At 35.2% G+C, this 24,206-nt stretch overlaps 1 protein-coding gene across 1 annotated transcript in view; it reads right to left on the bottom strand.

Moving 5' to 3' along the window:
• Positions 1-2,959: 2,959 nt before the first annotated feature.
• LOC106074974 (uncharacterized) overlaps positions 2,960-24,206 on the bottom strand; it is a 36,372-nt gene continuing 15,125 nt past the window's right edge. The window contains exon 2 of the mRNA XM_056009392.1: positions 2,960-8,342. The gene's annotated coding sequence lies outside the window, so the exon portion shown is untranslated. The remainder of the gene's footprint in view (positions 8,343-24,206) is intronic.

Genomic DNA, 24,206 nt, shown 5'->3' with positions numbered 1-24,206 from the left:
ACATAGTAAACACTCTGCTAGTGAGGTGCTTATGACTATAGAAGATTGTATGGTTGTTATTTGTGCGCGTGCTTTTTTGTTCCTTTTGTCAGCCCCTCGTTTAAATATTAGCTACGAGTTTTAATTTAACTCATACTAAAACATATCCAACGTGAATTTCACTTAAACTCATACTAAACACATCCAAACACACTTAACGTGAATTTCAATTTCACACATACTAAACACAACCAAAGCTTTCTTTTTTTTTTTCTTTTCTATTTTATTTTCTACTTTTCAGTGGGTTTTAATCTAAGCATGGTCCTCCATGTCAAGGTCACCTAAGTTGAAGCCCGCCAACAAAACACCAAACAGTATTTTAAGTGCCCCATTAGATGTTTTCGGCTGATCGAAATTATTGAATTCAAACAAATGTTTGAATAATTCCCCTACATCTCTCTGTGTGCTTCAGAGGTCGTGTTCAAACTGGATACAGAAGTGTTTCAATTAGAGCGGGCCTGGCTAGCGGAATGCTCATTCAACCCTAAACTCTGCTTCCTGTGCCTGCGGTACCGCTTTATTGTGTACTGATATCACGCCAAAAACTTCAATTATAATTAGAACAATATTCTTGCTATCGCTGTAATTCATCATGAATAAAACACGAAGTTCGAGAAACACAGAAATACACACAGAACAACTTCTGTTTTGTTGTGCACCGCCACGCTTGGTCTTGCTCTGGCCGGTCATTAAACAACATTACTTTCTAAACACTCACTTTCTAAACACTCACTTTCTAAACACTCACTTTCTAAACATTAATTACAGAAAGCAATAAATTAACGCTCCTGTTCACTTACACATGCAACTTCTCCTGGGCCAGGTTGTTGTTTTCTTAAGTTGATTTCTTTTAAAATTGATGTTTCAAAGTTTGGGATGTGAAAGTAAAGGAAATCAACAAAGAGTTAGACGGTACTGACAAATAAAAAAAAAGGTCCCTCCGGTGTGTCCATTGTTTCACGGCCCTGCCTCGCAAGCTATTTGACACTCAATTATTCAACAGCAAATTCAGGTCTTTTTTTTTACGCTTGGTTACGTTGTGTATGCTGGCTGGAGACATCATGATGTTTTGTCAAACATCAAGATGTTACGTTGTCAGACACATTTCACACAATCGCAGAGGGCACATAGTTTTCTTGATGTTGGCACGTGACAAGGACCCAGCTAGGGGTTCTAGAATATGCAATGTATGTAAATGTTTTGTAGACATGCAGTATGAAGAAAGCTTTTTTTTTAAGTTGCAAATAAATTATATGCAACTTTTGCCCGTTGCAAATAGACCCACATTTAAGCTTTTTTTTTTTCCACTGTAGATTAAACATAGAATAAAGATAAACCATACATAGACAAAACATAGACCAAACATAAGCTAAACATAGATGAAACATAGACAGAACATAGATCAAACATAGACTAAACACATCAAACATAGGCTAAACAAATATCGAACAACCAAACATAGATCAAACATAGACTGAACCTAGACTAAACATAGGCATGATATACATCTAGCCCGAATCTAAACCATACATATACTATCATAGACCAAAAACATAGACTAAATTTAGACTGATGTTAGGTTAACACAGTGATGCCCAACCTAATTCGACCTGCGGGCCATTTTAATTTCCGACACTCGTGTCGCGGGCCACATGAACGAAAACGTAGGTCTACAAAAACGATAGACTTGAAACCCGTAGATCCGGTGCTTCATTAATTAATGGGATATTTGAAATGTATCTTTTTTTCCCCGCCTCAGAAGATAGCTTCATTTCTCTACTTAAAATATCAGCAACATTGGGCTTCATCTCTGTACTTAGAATATGTGCTAGCTTTACAACCGAGTCATTGTCCTGTCTCTTTTTGGTAAAATATTCCCATCAATCCTCCAATTTCTAGGCTTAATTTAACAACCTTTTATTCGCGGCTCAAACCAAGAAAGCCGTCATATTTGTTTCATAATGTCGCTTAGCCTATATGTTTTTGTTTTTTAAAAATAGCCACACTTTTTGTATAAAACAAAATATGTTGGCCTATTATCATGTTCCACAAAAAAAAAAAAGTAAAGAACTGTTCACTTTTCCTGGTTGAAAACGTACATTCTATACCTAGTTCATAAACGCACAAATGCCAAATGTCATGGTACCAATCAATCAGGAGAAAAATTGAGGGCTCTAAGCCCCTAACGTAAGTACAGATACATTTTAGCACCTTCTAATTCTTTTTTTTTTTTGTTTGTTTGTTTGGAAAAAGGGGGGAATTTTCTACACTTTGTGCCTACATTTCGGAGGGCCGGATGGAATCACGTCGTGGGCCGGATTGGGCATCACTGGGTTAACACGATGACGGGACTATATGTTTAACCAGTCCAAGCTCTAGGGTTTATTCGGAAAGTTTCCACATATCCTTCTGTGGCACTTTAACGGAACAACTCGCAGGTCATCTCTTGTCGCACTCTTTGCATCTTAAGTCCGAGTCTGTCAACAAATAGTTGGTTCAACGTTTTTATAAGAAGTCAATAGATTTTGTTTTGGACATGAGATTATAGTCCTTGTTGTATCATGGGTCAAGAACATTTGGAAATAGTAAAACTATTTTTATCGCGTACATTTTAGTATGAATACAGTTCTTTGTCTGTGATGTTAGAAGTTTGACTAGTATGTATTGTGCATAAAACATCTACATAATGTTGTCATTTATATTAAAAATTATCATAATATGTTTAGCCGCACAATCTAAGAATCCTAGTATGTCAATGAATAATTCAAAAAAAGTCACTGACTTTATATGTGTATGTATGTCACCAAACTATGTCCCTTTGAATGTGTTTAATAAAATATAATATATATCAGGCAAGTAAAAAATATTTTGTAGTGTAAGGATATATTCTTGAAAACGCAATAACAAATAAAAGCAAAGTTCCATTAAAATTGTGTATATTTGAATCTATTTGGTCGACACAAAACACAACACCACGCTACACTAATCCACTGGGAGAACATTAGAGTTTACCTAGGCTCTGATATTTTTTTTTTAAATAGACTTTTTGTTATTATTACAATTTTATTGAAACATACTTTCTTCATTCTCACATCTTCTTGCATGCACAGAAATGGTTTCAGTTTCAATATTATCACCTAGAAGTTTGAGTCAAAGAACAAAAGTATTTCAGCGTTTTCATTGGAGGGCAATGTCTGCACAAATGATTGTATTTTTTTATTGGACTCTCGTCACGTGATCACATTAAAATTATGTGAAAACAAAAAAAACAAAACATCGATTCTAATCTAACTATGTTAATTATATGCACAGCCATGGTTCAAGTAAAATAAGACACAATATACAACAGAATATGAATCATTTCATGAGAAATCCAAATGACATTCACATTCCTATGAAATTTTTCACTTTCGAATGAGACATTTGACATAAAATGGAGTGTTTGTTTCAGAAAGCCTGTGTTGCTTCCAAATCATTATGTACAAATAGCAAAAATTAATTAATTAAGTTATTTTAATTCTAAATTTGGCGTGGTTTTAAAAGACATAATCAAATGGACCAAATATCTACACACACAGATACATATATAGTACAAGAGCATTGTGAGGCGACCCGAGCGTTGATAGGCTACTGACAGTTAATGATGACATACATAATTTATCATTTCACATATACAATAATCAATTCAGGAACATCATCTGACATTAACATCAGATCAGAGACAGGTTAATAAAAAAATAAACATTTAAAAATATTATTTGTTTTTAGCAATTCGAGATACAACATTGCGCCAGTGACGTAGGAGAGGGGAAACAAATATTTAAATCTAATAACAGTGAGGGAAAACATGAAATTCAGCGAGGAATTCGTTGAAACAGGAAGTGACGATTAACGGTAATGTTGCCCTGTTACTATTCTGGTACTAAAATAATTTACATCTTCGGAGACATAATTAGTAGCCTTTTATTCCTTTGTAATACATAACACCAGAAACATTAGGACATGCATTCAAATGTAAATTGTTATTGCGTCAATGAGTTTCTGAATACGTGTTCATAATTAATAACACTGCAAACTGATCAATAATATATTCAATGGACCTGGAAACAAGATCAGCTTGTCCTAGGGATTAGGATTGCGTCACTAATATGGAGTTGTTACCGCTTGAGACATAGTAGCTCTTTAATGCAGTTATCTTATAATGAAACATTTGGACTTGACATTGACAACGTTTTAACTTCAAAAAATGTTCACATTCTATCCTACAAGATACTTGAATAAATAACAGTTCCCTCTCAGTGAAGGAATTCTAAAAAAAAAAAGGGGGGGGGGTATAAAATATGCTTGCTTTCAAGTCTGTTTTTAAAATAGTTGCTGTACTTTTAAAATAGTACTTAAAAAAGTTGTGGATATAAGAATATCTAACAATACCAACAGACTTGTTGTTAACACACTAAATTTTTGTTTACAAACTACAAGGCAGTTTGTATCTTTGTCCACCTTTCATTTCTCTAAACTTTGCGTTTCAATCTACATGCAGTAAAGAACAGTATTCTTTCATCCAATTTAGCACTCCTAATGTGCTAATAAAAAATTGTTTTTATTGAAATAAATGCGAGATAAATATAATATATTCTTTTTATCAATGTGCAAGTGAAAACTTTTTTCAGTTACAGAGTTCCTAGTTTAAATAGGTCAATCCACTTTAATACATATACCTGATATATCATCCAGATTTAGTACAATCGAACTCTCTTCTACATATTAGAAGATAATTTAGATTAGATGTGAATTAGGCTTGCACTTAAAAATAATTTTAATAATAAATTTTGACCAGAATGTTAGAGAAATCTGATCCAACTGTCTCCAATCCCATTGGCCAAAGAGTGGTCCTTGTTTAAGTACAGATGCTGTTACCACGGATACTAGACTTTTGTACAATTAAAATTTCGATTGAAAAAGTTTAATTGATTGAATCCGCTTAGAGGAGAATAGATTGTATCAAGCCGTGAAACTTGCCAGATTGAAACTGGCATGGAATTAATGTCAAAACTGAATTGGTCCAGGGGAGAGAGTCGGTCTTTGAGTAAAAAAATTAATCATCTCCCCTTGTCAATTTCCCGCAACTAATACCTTGGTAAACTGTGAAAGTAATTGTTATTTAAAATGTCAAAAACAGAAATATACTGCAAAACAAAAAAATGTTTTAGTTGTCTGTAATAATGTTAGTGAATACAGAAAATACTACTATTTCTAATAATTAAGCGTTCGGGCATTTTAAAGATGCTTATTTTTCCTAAAAAGATGGTAAGTTTGAAAAGCAATACGCTCTATTGCAGGATCAACTTTGTTTTATATAAAACTAATTGTAATTAAATCCAACAACAAAGGTGAATAAAAGTTAATATTCTCATTTTTAAAGAAACCTCATTTCTAGTTTGAAACAAAAGGACAAAGTCTAGATGAGTTTTCAAGTAGTTATACATGTAGGCCTATACAAATCCAGATTAGATTGGACAGTGACGGCAGTCAGTTAAACTGTTACTTAAGTTAAACTGTTCCTAATGTTAAACTGTTGCCTTAATCAAAATTGAATGAGATCAAATGTACAAAACAAATTGTGTTAAGAGACTTGTCTTCCAGATAGAATGATTTCTTCAATTAGATTTAGGATCGATTTCTTTAACAGCGTAAGCCAAGTGACCAACGACTAGATCGATCGATCACAATGTCATTGATCTCAACAAAGTGTCAACAAATCAAAGCTTTACGGAATCGATCATTACTCTGCCAAACAAAACCTTTCAACACTTTGGAAGTAACCCCCCATGTCCACACCCCCACAGTTTTGACGCCTTCTTCTGTTTATCCCAGAAAGGCCAGTTCCTAGAATAAACTTGGCTCCAATTTAGTCTTTCATCAAAAATATATTTGTTTCAACAAAACCTCCTTTGCGTCGGGAATAGATTTTTTTCATGTTCTTCTTTCTTAAGATCCAAGTCATTCGAATCACTCTCTGCTAAGGCTAACAACTAATGAAGGCAATTATCCCCTTGCCGTGGCGACTTGTTGTGGCAATCCTGTCTATTTGCCCACACGATGTTCTATTGCACTATATTTAGAGATCACTTAGAAATCATGAAACCCATCACAAACATAAGACTTCTCTCCTGGGGAATCGACCTGATTCTTTTTCGTTCAGCTCATTCCAATTAAAGCTTTTTTTTTTTTAAATATCTCAACCAGTATTACGAAACAGGACTTAACAAGTTTCCAGTGTGTGTGTGTGTGTGTGTGTATGTGCGCGCACACGCGCGTGCATTTGTTTTTTTAAATCTCCTTTTATTGTGACTTTCTTTTTTTCTAAGAGAATTGTTTCCAAGAGAATTGTTTCTAAGAGAATTGTTTCCAAGAGAATTGTTTCCAGCAGAATTGTTTCCAGCAGAATTGTTTCCAGCAGAATTGTTTCTAAGAGAATTGTTTCTAAGAGAATTGTTTCCAAGAGAATTGTTTCCAACAGAATTGTTTCCAAGAGAATTGTTTCTAAGAGAATTGTTTCCAAGAGAATTGTTTCCAGCAGAATTGTTTCCAGCAGAATTGTTTCCAGCAGAATTGTTTCCAACAGAATTGTTTCCAAGTGAATTGTTTCCAAGAGAATTGTTTCCAAGAGAATAGTTTCCAAGAGAATTGTTTCCAAGAAAATTGTTTCTAAGAGAATTGTTTCCAAGAGAATTGTTTCCAACAGAATTGTTTCCAACAGAATTGTTTCCAAGAGAATTGTTTCCAAGAGAATTGTTTTCAAGAGAACTGTTTCTAAATTCAAACAGTGCAACAGTCTCTGTGTTTATCTTTAAGATTCCTGCCCATCCGTTTGCTAGAGTTATCTCCGACTGCAGAGAAAGCCCTGGAAGCCAAGTCTGCGTGATCATGGCGCGTGCTTATCACGTGGAATCAGACAGTTATTTGTTTGCTTTGATCTGATTGGTCCCTTGTAGCTTTTTTATTTAGCGCAGGTGGTTACTTTTTGTTTTTGTTCAGGTATGGCCATGGCAACACATTGTATCCAGAAAGGCCCATACCTAGTGACATGCAGATGACTCAAAATGGCGTCGTACAATGTTGTGCTCACAGAAATAATTAGATCATTTCTATTTAGGTTGTTGTATCTTTCATTTATTTTCGTAAGTTGTTCCCATCATATGTTGAGAAGCATATACTGGACTAATCAATGAGTCGACTTTTAAAAAAACAACACAAAACTTTTCATCATCAAAGATCGATAGGTCTTGGGAAAAAAAAGACATCAAACTAATTTTAGAGCTATAACAAAAATGTTTTTCTATGCCGTGTCTGTTGAGTATTTTTATTGTAGCGTAAGTACATAATCACATTTATGTCAGCAGTAAGTCCAAATTTAATTTTCTTTACAGCTTTACACAGCTATAGTATACTTCTTATCAAATAATACATTACCCTATACAGCAATGGGACGCAAATAGATGGGGAAACTTGTACAAACTGCAGGACCAAAGCGCTTCAAGGTAGTATAGAAAACATTACATAGTTTACAATATCAGACGATAGAAAAGTGGCGTGATAGGACCGGCCTTGTTGGAAGTGTGGACGTCTATTGACATTGTGTATTGAAGAGCAATGGGTAATTGACAATGTGTAGTAATATTCGATGGATGCTGACTTCAATATGTGTAGAAGTTGTTTAAAGAACAAATTATATAGTTTACAAAAATCACTTTTGTTTGACATTTGCAAGAAAAAAATTCGTTTTTTTTTTCGTTATAATTTTAAATATAAAAAAAATACAAAATTCTGACATTCCTAATCTTTTCAATAAATTATTTTAAAAAAATACACCTAAAAATAAAAAGCATATTTTAGCAAAGTTCTGTGGAGCAGTTTGTGGATTGAGTTAAATCAATTACTGATGATCTGATTCTGAGAGAATCCTAGCGATCCAATGGAGGTCATTGTTAAGTTTTGTCGGGCAGTGAGCTTGACCTGGGGTCAACTATGGTGTCTTGCTACTTTATTTTAGCCTCAGATTTCTTGGTGGGCAAAGTGACCACAGCCCATATGTCTCAGACTTCACGGAGACACAGACATGAACACAGACTTTGTTAGATCTTGACTTCACCTGAATGTTAAGGAAACGTCTGCTATGTAGACACCAGGAGTACACCTGGGACTTGGTTTCCTTAGAAGTCCGGTACATGTGAAGTCATCTTGTTAGTGGTAACTTGTGACCAAGTGTTGGATGAACTGGAACACACGAGGAGTTGCCATGGCTGGGAATTAAAGAAAATATTTCCACTGTTACATTATTTGACATTTTTATTGATAATTTAATTACTATAGAACTTGTTATCATTTTCGTACAAACTAAATAACAGTATAACACACAAACAACAAGTGAAGTATATGAAGATGTCACTAAAGTTGTTTTTTTTAGTCCAATCAGGCACATGACAACCAAGTGACATACACTCATTCACGTCATTTTTTATATTTAAATTTCAAAAGTGTGGCAAGTAACTTTGAAAGAAGACACTATATATTGAGTTTTAATATTTGTATTATATTTATTTATTTATATAAAGCCAATACACATTTTTCAATTTCAATATATGTCTAGGTCTATATGACAAGTCTATTTCTATACTCCACTTCAGGGATATCGTCAACATTAAACTACCTCACATTTTCACAATACAAAGTGAAGGACCCGATTGAATACCATATTCATGACTATGCTTGCTTGTAAACTGGTCAACGCAATTGGTCCATTGAACTGCAGGCTATAAATAATGAATTATTGTAATTACTGTCATCATGATTCTTTAAAAAGAGGTTACTCTCCTTTTAAAGCCTATTACTCTGAGGACGAAGTCAACCGTTAAAACTGAACCAATTATGACAAAATAAGTTATTTCATCCAAGTATGTACTTCACGAGTCCACGTCACTTGTGTGTGTGTGTGTGTGTGTGTTTGTGTGTTGGATGTGTGTGGGAGACCACAGTCAGAATACTTCACAATCAAAGTTTGAATACAGACTTGTCAATGTCTTCTGTTCGTTCATTTTGGTGTGACTTTTAAAGTGATCGGCGACACACAAAGTCCTGTCAAAATAGAACAGGCAAGCCCTCAACTCAAATAAATAAGTGGCCAACTATTTTGTCCCTTTTTAAAGTCTTCCTCCTCCTCCCCCCCCCTCCACCCGGTGTGTGTTGAGATGTGAACATGATATCTGAAGCAGAAAATTAACTCCTATTCTTGATGAAACTGTGGGCCCTCGATCAACGCGCTCAATTCTTACATGCCTTTGTGCTAGATCCTGAGTGGTCTCCCTCCTCGCAATACCAAGAAGATCGTTCAAAACGAAAACAAAAAAGAGGAAGGAAGGGAGTTGAATGGAGATACTAAGGGCGAGCACTGCTTATCGTACAAATATAAAGTCAGAGATCTGTTGGAACAGTGACCTGCCCTCAACTGTGTCACCACCCGGACTATCTCCAGTAATTTCATTAGGATCCTTATAATTGCTGTTATTAGAAATGTCTTCGGCTCTCAATGTCCAATTGTACAAATCAAAGCCAGACTTGACTTGTTCAGCGACAGCCAGCAGACGTGAAGGACGTCTCTTCTCGAGGACCACACAAGTTTCAACAGAAATGGGCGTCATCCACTTGGTGGATAGGACTTTGAACAAATAAGGTTCCTCACACAATCCCGCTATTTGAAGCTTTGAAAATCTTTCTTTTGTTCCATATTTTATTTTCCGGACAAATATTTTGAGATTATCTAGTCTTGATCTATAGTGGAGATTTTCACGCTAAACTCAACAATGTCAAGGACGCTAAACTGAGTTATTGAGTTATATAATAAATAAACAAGGATACAAGGATAGTTTGTGTGGAAACACAAACTCAGAATCTGCTCCCGAAGTGGTCCACTCAGGCAGGTAAAAATGCAAGTTTCGGTATTTTCACCATGAATACCAGAAACTACAAACTATCAGCTATCACTATCTCCGCCCATACAAGATAGAAGGTCGAAAATGTTGCCGATATTACTATATTGTTAGGCCGACTGAGGATACGATACCACAGGTTACGAAGATTTATTAATGTTATTACAATAATCACATTATTAATACTCATTTGTAATCAATGAACTGATTGATATGAAGAGATTGCTCAGCGTGCGCCTGACCTAACGGATGTTATCGAATGATCATTGAACTGATCGTTTTGTGAATGACCAATCTCTCAATTCTAGGCCTCAAGCCAGAGGCATCATACGTTTGGTTAGACTGTCTGTGTATTATAGAAGTTGACAAGTAGGACTCCACTTGTAATAAATAATACTAAACAATGTTTACTAAGTCTTGTACATTTTATTTGACTTATGTACATACTAAATGCACTTATTTTCTTTTAAAACAAAGTCCCTTCAATTTTTGGTAGCTTGAATAATAGAAAACACTTAAATATTTATAGAACATTATTTTAGAAAAGCGCTAAACCCATTGCACAAATGTTATAAAATTATACAGAAATAATATCTCCCTTATTCATTTAGTGTACCCTGTTTAGTTTTAAACTATTAATACTGAACAGTTGTAAAAATGGTGTATTAAAAAAAAAAGTAGCCTATGCACCAGAAATTTGCATCAGAACTTAGCGAGGTCTAAAATATCATGATATAGGATTTTCAATAACTTTTCAATAACTTAACGGGACGGACAGGCGCACAGACAGACCACACAAAACTAGTAGCGGCTCTTTCCCTTTCGGAGGCCGCTAAAGAATTGAGCTACAAACACATGGGCTTAAAAAAATTGATTTTGCAGTGTTGAATAGTGTTCACACCTTATAAAATTTAAAAAAAAAATTATCAACACTTCCTCCTGGGGTCCTGAGTTCGAATCTTAGTGAAGACTGGGATTTTGAATTTCAGGATTTTTAGGGCGCCCTGAGTCCACTCGACTCTAATGGGTTCCTGACTTTAGTTGGAGAATTGTAAGGCGGTAGGTCGTTGTGCTGGCCACACGACATGCTGCTTGTTAACCTTTGGCCAAAGAAAAAGATGAGCTGAACATCGTCTGTCCCATAGATTGCAAAGTCTGAAAGTGGAACTTGACTTTGTACTTTATTTCCTCCTATATTATCAACAACAGAGACATCAAGAGTTTTGTTTTCACCATGGATGAAACACTCCAACTGTCAGATTCGTTTCCCATCGTTACATATGCATATAAAGTACTTCTAATACGGTTAAAATTAAAACAACATTTTAGGTCAACTTTAATTTTATTTTTAACAACAGCAGACTAAAATAAAAACAAAGCACACACACACATACAAATGAGTGTGAAGTTAATGTTGAAATGTAACACAAATAAACATTTAGCGATAAAAACTATAAGCTGACACTCTCTAACTGTGACTGTTGCCAACTGTATATTTAAAGTATTGTCAGTAAAAATGAAAAAAAAAAAAAAAAAAAAAAAATTAGGAAAAAAAAAGTAAAGTTGCTGACTCATCGAAATATGGGTTGTTTTTTTTTCTTCTAATTTTGGGGACCCCTTTCTTGTATATTACCCAATAGGCAGTAGCCCCGAATGCCCACCCTTACATCGGGCCCTGGGTGGGTGTATTAATTAAAAACAACATGTTTGGCAACCATATGTAAATTTTTAAGGGCTCTACGCCTGGCATATTTTTGTTTTGTTTTTGTTTGTTTTCACCCAGGCTAGTTGCTTGTACCGTATCGCGCTGTAGATAAATAATAAACCAACTTACGCTCTTGGGCTGCACATTGGTCACGTGGTGTGCGATCATGTGACACCCACTAATAACAAATAACAAAAAAAAAGACAACTCACTCTAAGAAACAAATACACAAGATTAAAGAGAACACCTTGGCGGGAAATGAGGGAGAGGAGGTGAGTTTGACACAAACAGTGACGTAGAATGAGTTCAACAAATGTACATGGCAGAAGTGAGTTTCTGGGAGGAAGGGAAGTGCTTTGGGGGGTAGGTGTCAGTGGCGGAGATGAATAAATGAAAGAACGGTTGACGGGACTACATGTCGTGACTCCCACACTGCTGGGATGTACATGCACGTATGTAATTATGGTTTGGTAGGGAGAGAGAGAGGGGGGCTAAACTAGTCTACTGTTTTAATAAAGCCAACTGCTGATGCGGATCGGCTGTAATCCTCACTCTCTACCTCACTTTCTACTATTTTTTTTGTAAAGGTCAAACTTACAAGTCAGGCATGATGGGGCATTGGTTTATCTTTAGCCTTGCCTAACTTCCAATGAAAGGGTCGCACTGATCGAACAAAGGATTTAGGACGAAATGGTTTGGCTTGTTCTCTTAAGTTACCTTTTTCTTTTTCAAAATGAGACTCTCTCTTTCTCTCCCCCCCCCTCTTCTCTCTGTACATCACTTCCCTTCTCTCTATCCTCCCTCCTCTCTCTCTCTCCTCTATCTCTCTCACTCTCGCGAGTAATAGGATGGAACTCTGTGAAAAACACGCGACATGGTGGTCCTGTATTAGTACTTGGTTGTGATTGATTTAGCTGACGCTAGGACTTCCGCTGGATGAGAAAGCTTTTGAATGTCGATAACCTAACAGATTTAATGCCATTGAAAGTGATTTCCATTCTAAATAAAATTATATTGAATTTTGGAAAAGTGTCTTAAGAAAAATCTCTCTCTATCTGTCTGTCTGTCTCTGTCTGTCTCTGACTGTCTCTGTCTGTCTCTGTCTGTCTCTGTTTCTTTCTCCAAGTCTTTTCTCGCTCTTCTCTCTGAGAACTTGTGAGAACACTTTCAAATGACTCGTTCAGTCACTCAGCCACGAACGACAAAGAGTCAAACTATTGGAACGAATCTTTGACACACAAAACAAAATATATAAATTATCTATTGGGCCAAAAGTTTCACAATTAGGTAAAGATGAGATTCACAATCAGACACAAATTAATTTCATAATTAGGCATAGATTCGTTTTACAATTAGCCGCAGACGCCCACAGATAATGGTAGATTGGAGAGTAGAGCAAGAGTATACATGTAGACAGAGCAAAATATCTGGTTCAGAATGTCGGTTGTGGACGGTGGGCAACAGCATAACCAGAAGTAGGAAGTTGGGGTGGAGGCGCGGCCATTTTTCTATTTCTATTACTTTCCTTTAGTTTAGGAAACGTAACGTCTTTAAACCAAGTCCTGACGAATAACTAACACTTAGATCTGAAATGTTATTAACAACACAACGAGGAGGAGGATGAGACATCCAATTCAGCGACACACCCAATCCACTGACACATCCAATCCACTGACACATCCAATCCACTGACACATCCAATCCACTGACACATCCAATCCACTGACACATCCAATCCACAGACACATCCAATCCACTGACACATCCAATCCACTGACACATCAAAATCAGCGAAACACAAATGAAGCGAAACATGTATAATACTTAACTAGACTATCTAGACTAGACTTGGCCTGTCTTAGTCTCGGGCTGCAGCTCAGAAGTAAACTGACATTTCTTTGAAGTTGTCATATTATGTATTAGTATCTTTTCTCTTACAATTACACAGTGTTTGGAGGTTGGGGTTGAATGTGAGGGCGTCATGGGGGATGCGCACTTTCAATGTAAATCATTAACAATATATTTTTTTTTACAAAACTTATATCAACTCACTCTGTCTGTCTGTCTGTCTGGTACAATTTTTTTACACGTTATTTCTCCCACACCCATTCTCGGATCAAGTTGAAACATTACACAATAGTTTATTGTAACTTACAAGACATGAATCAATAAAAAAATAACTAATTAATTAATTATTGTTTTTTTTATTGGTATACAACAAGGGAAATAAATTCTACTTATTGAGATATTTGGATGCATTTGTGGAGTTATTGCTCTTAATAAATTTTGTGCACGTTTTCCCCCACTTTCCGATCTCGGATCAAGTTGAAATTTCGCATAATTATTCATATTCGATGAGAATACATGACAATACATGATGATAAAAAAAAATTAACCAATTAATCAATTAGTGGTAATAAATTAGTTTTGTTTCATATAGAAAAAGGGAGATTATTCATGAAGTATTGAGATATAAGCCAAAAATTTTATCCACTCTCCTTAGAAAAGATTTGTTTTTGAAAAATATTCTCGTTATATTTTTTATATATATTTTTTTTTTGAAGTTTAAGAGTAACATAACTTCAACTTCTATCTAGTTCTTAAGTTATAAATCACCTTTAACGCATCATTTCATTCACCGTTTTACAAAGTTAGCAGATTATGTCTTTTATTTATTGAAAGTTATTTTTTTAAATTAAAATCGAAACATTGTTGCATCAGGTAAAAAAAAAACGAAAAGAAGACATAATCTAAAGAAATGAATCATTAGTAGGTCTATAATTATTTGCAAAAAAAAACAAACAAAAAACAAAAAAAAAACAATAAATAAAAATAATTTATTTTTTTAAAATATCTCTCTTACTGCGGTCTCTCTATCTTTCATTCAGTCTCAATCTCTTTGTCTAATGTTATTTCTAACGCATGAAATCGCTACATATTGGCCACAGATGTACAATTTAAAAAGCAAATGGCGCGCATTGGTTGACTGTATATTTGTCATGAGAGTTAGCGAGACCTAGGAACACTCTGTCTCCATGGAGATGATGATGAGCACTAAGTGCTGGGTAAATGAAGCTCATAATGAGTCTATTATTATCTACATTCTGATTTCTAAATATGAAATTACAAAAAAGAAAATTAAAAAATAATTAAAAAATACATTCAAAACAAATAAACCCAAAGCGATGACGTCATTGTTGATAGGATTTCTCCAGAGGCAGCTCATCTTTGATAGAATCTCATTCTAATGTTCGTTCTGAAAATATTGAAACCTGCCTTTTTATCTGATTGGGTGGACCACTTCGGGGGCCGATTTTTAGTTTGTGTTTCCACATAAACTGTCTTTGTAACCTTGTTGTAAACATAGTTAACTCTCTCTATTCTTGGCCCTAGTTGACTCATAAATAATTAGTAATAATATTAGGATTAAGTTTCTTATTTCTATTTTCAACTCAACCATCAAAAAACAACTTCTTATTAATAAGATAACAATTAATAAAACACAATTAAGACAGAAAGAAAAGAAAATTCACATTTTTCACCCTAAAATATTCGATAATTGAAAGTTACTTTTCAAAATGAATTCAGCATGTTCCAAGTCAGGAGTTTACACTTGGATCATGATCTGAACGGCTCGAGTCTTCCTTTAGAGCAAATAGAAACAGAACAATGGTCGTTGTGCTGAACACATAAAGCCTTCGTGAAATGTTTTGTCCTTTAAAAATAATAAATTAAATCTTAGTTCTTAAGCAAGTTCTTAATAGGGACATCACATTTCTTTTTCGAAATTCTCCCAATGTCCCTTGTATTTATAGCCTCCATTGACCTCCTTACGCATACGCCGCTATTTTGCAGGGCAAACCTTAGGCCACTGCAACCTATGCGACCGCAGTGGGCCCAGCACTTTTATAGAACCCGCGCTAATTTTAGGTGTATAAACTATTAAATTAAACCATTGTATAACTTATAACAGATTTCCCGCGGCCTCATGTCGATTTAACAGGAGGTCTAGGAAATCTCCTGAAATTGCAAAATATACGAATAAGTCCTGGAAATATCCGGAAATTATTAAAATCTTTTGAAAACTCATACAAATCTCCTGAAATATACAGATTAAAATTGTCTTTTTTTTTCACTCTTAAATTACCCTACGTCCGAGTTGCAAAAAAAAAAAGAGGGATCTTTCCATTGTGTCCAAACTCTTGAGCGTGCTCTGTCACTTCGAAGGTTACTACAGAATAGATTACTCCCCCCCCCCCCTTATTTTTTTAACGTGAGGTAGAAATGAAAAAAACAAAAAGAGTGATATTACAACGGTCCTGCCCCGCTATGTTGTGACTACGTGTTCTCCCTCCCCCTCCCTTTCTTGTTTACTCGTGGACTATCCGCAGAGTGATCTTTCCTTTGCTCCTTACTACTCGTTTAAATTGTTGAGGGAAGAAGAGAATTATATATACATATAGATATCTAGACTGGACATGGAGATTTTTTAACACTACAAAAAATGTGAATTTTTTTTTCAAAAATTTAAACAAGGCGTTGTTTTGTAAAGTAGTTATAAGAAGTATAGTTGTTGATTTTTTCAACCCTAACCTATGTAACATATAATTTTTAGATCTAGATCTAGTAATTGAACATCAAAAATAAGAGTACTCTCGTCTCATAATTATTATTTTGCAATTTTTAGATACATAATCTAGAAAGATCTAGGTAATCAATATATTTCAATGTACATAAGATGATTAAAATCAACAGACATGAATTATTTCGATCTAGGATTTTTGTAACATTATCTCAATGGAAACTAACAGGAAATGGCTTTGTTTCATTTATTTGCGTGAATATATACTTTTGTGATTAATAGCCCATTCTAAAGAAAATCCAAGAAATGATTTTGCATTATTTCAAAACTTTGAAAACTGAAGATCATTACTTTTCTAAGAAAGAAAAGATTGATTGGGGCGACTTCCATTAGAGCTTGAAAAAGAGTTTATGTAGGCCTACATACAAATCTATAGGTCTGTGAATCGATCTTGTAAAGGTCATCAGTTTCTGTGGTCCATGGTTAACGAGGATGACATGTGGCCAGCACAACGACCAACCGCCTTTACTTTTCCCCAATTAATGTCAGGTAGCCATTAGAGCTGGGTGTACGCCCCTAGAGATCCCTAAAGATTACTCCTCTGGACCAGTGGCCGATACGCTTACAATAGTGCCTGGGTAGTTGTGCTTATAAAAATAGAACTTTCATAGATATTTTTTGTTTCAACATTTTCTCTCTAGAAAGTATAAAGGGGACTAATTCAACTTATACCACCACATCAATCAAGTACAATGTCTTTCCTTTGTTCGAGATAACAAACAAGATAATTGATTAACAATAATTTTAATTAACTAATTGGTTAATTTATTTTTATTGATGATTTGTTTTGTCAGGTAAAATGAGATAATAGTGCAAATTTTAAGCTTGATCCAAGACTGGGTGTGGGAGAAATAACGTGTACAAACATTTTACCAAACGGACAGACAGACGGACGGAGTTGATATAAGCTTTGTTATAAAATGTAGATATACATTTTTTTCTGTTCACTTAGCGATGAAGTAAGTAAGGGTAAAATTGCCTGTATTGCTTTAGCTATCGTCTAATGAATGTACATTATATTTCATGTTTTTAAAAGTTTATTTTTTGTAATGAATAATGTTCAGTTATTCTGTATAATGCGCGATTGTAGATTGAATTCACTTATGGATAAATAAGGGATTTCTTTTATTATTTTATTATTATTATTATTATTATTATTTGTAAAATGAACTAATTTGCATTCTCTGTCACTTTCAGAGTAGAGCATCGTTATAGGGAAACAAAATTCATTGTAGCCCCTTTAACAGTACCTCCTTATTGTAATTATTATTATTATTATTATTATTATCGTTATCATCATAATCTTAAATAGCACGATGTCTGTTTGTATTATGTTTAAAAAATGTGTCGAACATACATAGCGATATCTATCTATCCATATCTATCTATCCATATCTATCTATCCATATCTATCTATCCATATCTATCTATCTATCCATATCTATCTATCTATCTATCTATCTATCTATCTATCTATCTATATATATATATTATTCAGCTTATAAAAACTTTGACCAACATATAATGAGTGTTAAGTCCTGTGCTCTCACCATTTATTACATGCTAAAACTGACCCTGTCCTCCATTGGCCGTTACTACTCACGAATGGGCTACGTCCTACTTGTCTAGTGGGACCGCAATTACCGTCATCCGGTTGGGAGGTTTTGTTTAGGATGCTCTCCCTTTTTTGAAACACAGCCCCCTACCCCTCCCTCGCCCCAGATAATAATCTCAATCACTCCGCATCTAAGAGACACAAGGAGACACGTGACACAGGAGATTTCTCGCCCCTCCCCGCCCTCCTTTATTTGTCCCCACACCCACACAGGCCGCACACACCCGCATACATTAGAGACATACACCTCATCCTCCAGGGAGAAAGGGAGCGCATGGTCTGGTGTGTGAGTGTTTGTGTCTGGGGCGGAGGGACTTCGGAATCAATACTGCATCTCTCAAACAAAATATGTACCTAGATATCATCTCTTTTGGCTACAGGCGCCGTTATGGTGGCGAGAATGATACCAGTTTTCTTTTTATTTGTTAGTTCCCTTGTTTGCCGTTATCTCCCTTTGCTCTGTTTTAACATAAACAACTCATCTGCCGAGTTCATGACCAAAGTGTAAATTATACATATTAACAGCAAGAAGGCTTCACGCCGCTTGTAAACAATGCTAGAGTCATGGGATTAAACCGGAAACTTGATCATGACTATCTGATGAGCCAGATGAGTCCAACAACAGAGCCTTGCCGAGACGTTGCAGATTTGACTGGTACAATATTCATGAAGACACCAACAACAACATAGAGTATGGGTTTTAAAACACAGCGGTAAGTGTTTAGGAGACGAAGGAGGCTGTATTAAATAATGTATAGAGAGAAATACAAACTTCACGTAACGTAAAGTAATAAGTAGCAGCAGTGTAAAAGTCAAGTTTCAGACCTTGCGATCTATAGGGCAGATGATGAAAAGGTCCACGGTTAACAGCCAGCACAATGACTTTGCTTTCCTTAATTAATGTCAGGTGCCCATTGGAGACGGGTGGACTCAGAAGCGCCAAAAGATCCCAAAATCAAAATCCCACTCTTCACCTGGAGTCGAAACCGTGACCTCGGTTCGGAAGCTAAGCGCTTTACCGCTCAGTGTATGCAATGATAAATAGCATCCAGATTGTACTATAATATGTAGTGCTGCTGTTAACGGTCGTTGACTTGTAGCACCAGACTGCTGGTAGACAACTAAACCGCTCTTGACTTATTATATTTTAACTTGTAAAACTTGAAATAATTTCAATAACTACTTTGTGAACAAAAGTAAATATACATTTTACCACAAACAAATGTAACTTGAGATGCAATGAAATCAACGTATATTTGAACCAAATCTAACTCACTATAAAACCACGTCTTTACACTCTGGCATCCTAGAGTCGTCAGGCCTACCTAACCCAGCTTACGATAGTGCCACTTATGTTGCATCATTCTCCTAGACATACTAGACGAACATTAAATGAATGCTCTCTTCAACAAACAAATAAATACTTTCTTTCTATTTCATCACCTTAGACACACACATACACACACACACACACACACTCAACACTCCATACCAAGCACCAGAGTGTACTATAATAGGTAGCGTGTGCGTAGACGGTAGTACCAAGAAAAGGTAGGACTAGAGTGTGAAGGGTTGCAATACGTAGTGTTTGAAATAGGATGCAGTACGTAAAGACTTATCAATAAAAGGCGAGAGTGGAATGCAGTGTTATCACTGTTATGTAACACTTCTTTTTTTTAGGCACCACAAAACAAGAATGATGTGTAGTGAGTACTGGTTTTAGATGGAAAGAATTTACGAACTTCTAAAAAAAAGTTAGTGCATGTTATATACGAACTTCTAAAAAAAGTTAGTGCATGTTATTTTCAGTGTCATTTGATGTGATAGACATGAAAGAAAGGACCGGGCCTCTCTAGATCTTCTGCTAAGAACCGCTTGTGACCGAGAAGAGTGACGAGATTTGGTGACACGAACTATCACAGCGCCTCCTACGACAAAATTCACGAGACAGATAAGATGAGATCTGATAAAGTTGGCCTGGAAATGTGTTTATCTTATCAGATTTTTTTTTTCACGTATTCACATAGTTAATAAATATCAATAGAAAATCAAAATGACACCTCCGATATAAAATTTTAGGTTTACAGGTCAAAATATTATGGTTTTATTTATGTATGACGCGCTACTGGTTGCATCAACTAGGCAGTAAACACAGTTTACACGTATCAGCTGATGCAAATTGAATGCTGTTTAAAATGCAAAATAACACACGTGACTAGTGTTTGTGCATTCTCAGACTACATTTCACATCTAAAACGAGAAATACAGTTAGGAAATACATTTTTTTTTTAAAAAGTCATACCTCCATTCTATAACTTAAAATATAATAAAATATTTTTTCAAAATATTTTTCTTTATACTGGTTATTGAACCCGTCACCTTCTTGACCGAACGACGTTACCAATTCGGCCAATGGCCAACTCATATTTGTGAGATTGGTATTTTCATTAGGGAATTTGGACAACTAGATCTAACACTTTACACTTGACCTAGACTTCTAATTCAGAACTCTTTAAGATCTCTCCGTAGATCTAGGATCTAGATGTAGGCCTAATGTATATTAGATTTACGTAAAAAATAGAAGTGAAGCTTTTAGATAATCTTTCAAAGTAACTTTCAATGTACACAGTTATTGCATAATATCGGTACACTACAGCTGACTACGCCATGTTTTTTTTTTAAATATTATTATTGAATAATTCCAATGATAGGCTTTAAATCTAGACTTAGAAAACGATGCGAACGTTTTTCCTGAACATTTATTCAACTCTTGAATCAATAATGCCTTGCATTTAGAAATTGCCGAACGCGATAATTTTTCAAGAACACGGTATTCCTTTCAAAACCGATGTTGCCTCTAAGATCTAAGTCTAGTTCTCAAGCCATAGTTTCATTTTTTTTTTTTTACTTTGAGCAATTATAACGGTCAAACCAGAGTTTTCCCCATGTGGCCAACGAGTTAGTATTAGCGATATACAGCAACTGCTAACTTTCTAGGAATAATCTTTAGAGCTGTTTTTGAGATCCGCGGTAGGTTCCATGCATGCAGATTCCTGAAGGTTCCATGAGGTTCTGTCTTGAATAGAGGTATTGTGAACAGGTAGACTTGATTCAGAATGTCTTGATTTTAAAGATTACTGGAGGTGGAAAATGTTGTTCATAAATATTTAAAAGAAACCTCGGTTTTCTTATTAGCAATTCAAACCGTGACCATGAAATTACGATAGCGTCCTTGACATTGTTTAGTTTCTCGTGAAAATCTTTGGATCGTTTTATTGTAACTTCTGAGGAATTGGAAGGTAAAACCTAACCTGCAACGTAATTAAACTCATTCAGCTTTAATCTAAAAATCATGCAAAACAATGTTTATTTCTTAATGCTTGAAAATTAAAGTTCGTTCTGTAAAGTTCTTTATATCTGATGTAATAGGCTTAAAAATGTGTTCAATATTGGAATCTTCGTATTTCTCTAAGCATTTATTTTTCTCCTATTCTAGAGTGAAACTTAGACAAATCCGGTGTCAGCAATAGAGTCACAGAGGGACACGTCTCACTTTGAACCAATCTTTGAACAACTCTTAGCAAAACACTCGCGGCTTCATACTGTGGAGTCATCATTGTTTATGAACATGAATTATTAATTCATTTTATATCGGTCTAAATTTTTTTAAATAGTTTAATACTTTTTATGGCCTGCTTCAAAAAACGTTTGCACATCACAGTCCTCCCCTTCCCCCAGTGTCCCTACAGGGGACGACGTTTAGGATGGTTTAATCTATTTTGACCGACAAAACGGTTGATTTTAATCGCCCTGATCTGCTGCTCATCGATAAAAAAGAAAAGGCCGCTACCATTATTGACATCGCCGTACCACTATCTCATAATTTAAAAAAAAAAAAAACTGAGCTGGAAAAATAACGAAAATATGGGAACCTTGGCTTGGAGATTAAGCATTTATGGAAATTATCTAAAACAACAATATACCCCATTGTTATATCAACCGAGGGGATAATAACAAATGACCTCACAGATACCTTCAAGGCCCTAAACACTCCTAGGAACATTCTCCTTGCCTGTCAGAGGGCGGTACTGCTGCAGACCTGCCACATCACCAGAAAATTCCTCAGTGGAAACTGATAAAGGGACTACAACGAATTTTGTTTCCCTTTAACGAAACTCGACCCAGCATCTCAGCTTTAAAAACCGGCCGCAAACAAGGCAAGGTTGGGTCTGTTTATGTACAAAGTAAGTAAGTCTCATTTTTTTTTTGTAAATTCTAATACTTGGCTTCACCTTAAAAGCTACCAAGTGTTACCAGTAAAGGTTGCATCAACAACAACAAACAATAAAAATAACAACATTATTGCAAAAGCGTGGACTTTAAAGATAACAAATTAAAGTCTCTGTAGGTCTTTTTTGGGAGCTCACAATTTGGTCATTTGGAATGAAGTACATTTTTCATTGCGAGCGAATTTGTGAAAACTGTCACATTTTAGTCGAACGCGTGGATATATAATTGTCTGCTTCTATCATTATGGGATAATGGTTACGGGTTAGGTCAATATCGCAATAAATTATAACAACAACGCTGAATTTAAAACAGATGGTTGATTTTGTTTCATCATAAAGAAAGAATATCCTACAATTGTACAATAGCATTTGACAGCAACAACAGATAGAAACTAGAAGTAGTCTACTGTTGACACCAAATCAAAGAGTTAATTCTAGTCAATGAGTTGAAATGATTGTATTTAAACTTGACATGACTTTATCATAAAAGTGTATTCCGTAATTAAATTGTTTTGGAAGCAAACAAAAAGAACATTTTTCTAGTCTAGAGTACTGCTCGTCAAGAAACTAGAACATTTAATCACATTGAATCACTCAGTGTACATGTCTACAGCATACCAAATGTCTGTGTTAATAAATCGCTGCATTTTAATAGAAGCTTCACATCAGTGTACAAAATACATTTCAGATGAAAAAAACAACAAATCTATCAAACAAATATTGAATTATATTTCTGTTCGCATTGCGATTATTTACCATCAATAATCTACAAAGAAAAATATTTGTTTTTAAAATTGTAAGCTTACTTAACACGGCTTTGACTAAATGGATTAAAAATGCTAAATGTTTAATTAAAGAGATTTCCTTATAGTAAAAGAAAAAAGGTTGGTGCAAACAGGAGAAAACAAAGAATTTTTATGTATAAAATATTTCAGTTTTTGTTCTTGTTTTTAAATATATTTACACATGTGTCTACTACAAAGCAGCAATAACAACAAAATGCTTAAGAATCTACACAATCTGTTGTTTGTTTGGTATAAATGTTGAGAACAATTAACTTTGAAAATTATGTAAATCCTCGCACTGAAGATCACGAGTTGAGGCACGTGTTGCTATTTTTGTTGAAATGTGTCATTAATTAATACTTCAAGTGCCCACTAATGCCCGGCCTGGGAGAGCACATTCATTGAAGTGATAGATTTGAGGATTTCAGTCCCCTATATAACTGTCAAAGCTGATGGCGCATTCTGAAGCATCTGTGGACAGGGTTGATCTAGACAGTTAATTGTTAGTCTGCTATTGACAAGTTGTAACGTCACGTGATATCTGGACGTTCCGAGATTTGACACTGTCACGACTATATAAGATCATTCTGTTTTAATGGCTGTGAAATGTTAAGTCTAAAGGAAAGAACTAGATCTAAGTTTTTTTTTATTTTGTGTCCCACCCAGTCTTGGTGGATTTGATCAGCAAACATTAACTAGGTGTAATTTCGTCTCTACATTAGAGGTGGGGAAACAGGCGGTTTAATGAGTGAGATGAGCAAAGAGAAAGGGGTCATTGGACCCTCTCTCTGTCTCTTTCTCTCTGTCTGTCTCTCTCTCTGTCTCTCTCTCTCTGTCTCTCTCTGTCTCTCTCTGTCTCTCTCTGTCTCTCTCTTTCTCTCTGTCTCTCTCTCTCTCATACACACACACAAATCAAAGGACTTTAATACTTTAACGGTAACCATCTAGATCTAAACAATGTTTAACTACTTCTGTTGTTTCTGTGTCATACATAACCACAATGTCCTAGCTATACAAACACATTCATACACAAACAAACACATTCATACACAAACAAACACACACATTTTATACAAAATTTTGTTTTGATTCGTTATCATTATTTTGTGTCATTGTAGCTCAGATCTGATTTTGTTTTGGCGAAG

Source organism: Biomphalaria glabrata, chromosome 1 (assembly GCF_947242115.1).
Source record: "Biomphalaria glabrata chromosome 1, xgBioGlab47.1, whole genome shotgun sequence".
Lineage (NCBI taxonomy): Eukaryota > Metazoa > Mollusca > Gastropoda > Planorbidae > Biomphalaria > Biomphalaria glabrata.
The sequence above is the reverse complement of the archived record's forward strand: the minus strand, read 5'-3'. Positions and strand labels throughout refer to the sequence as shown.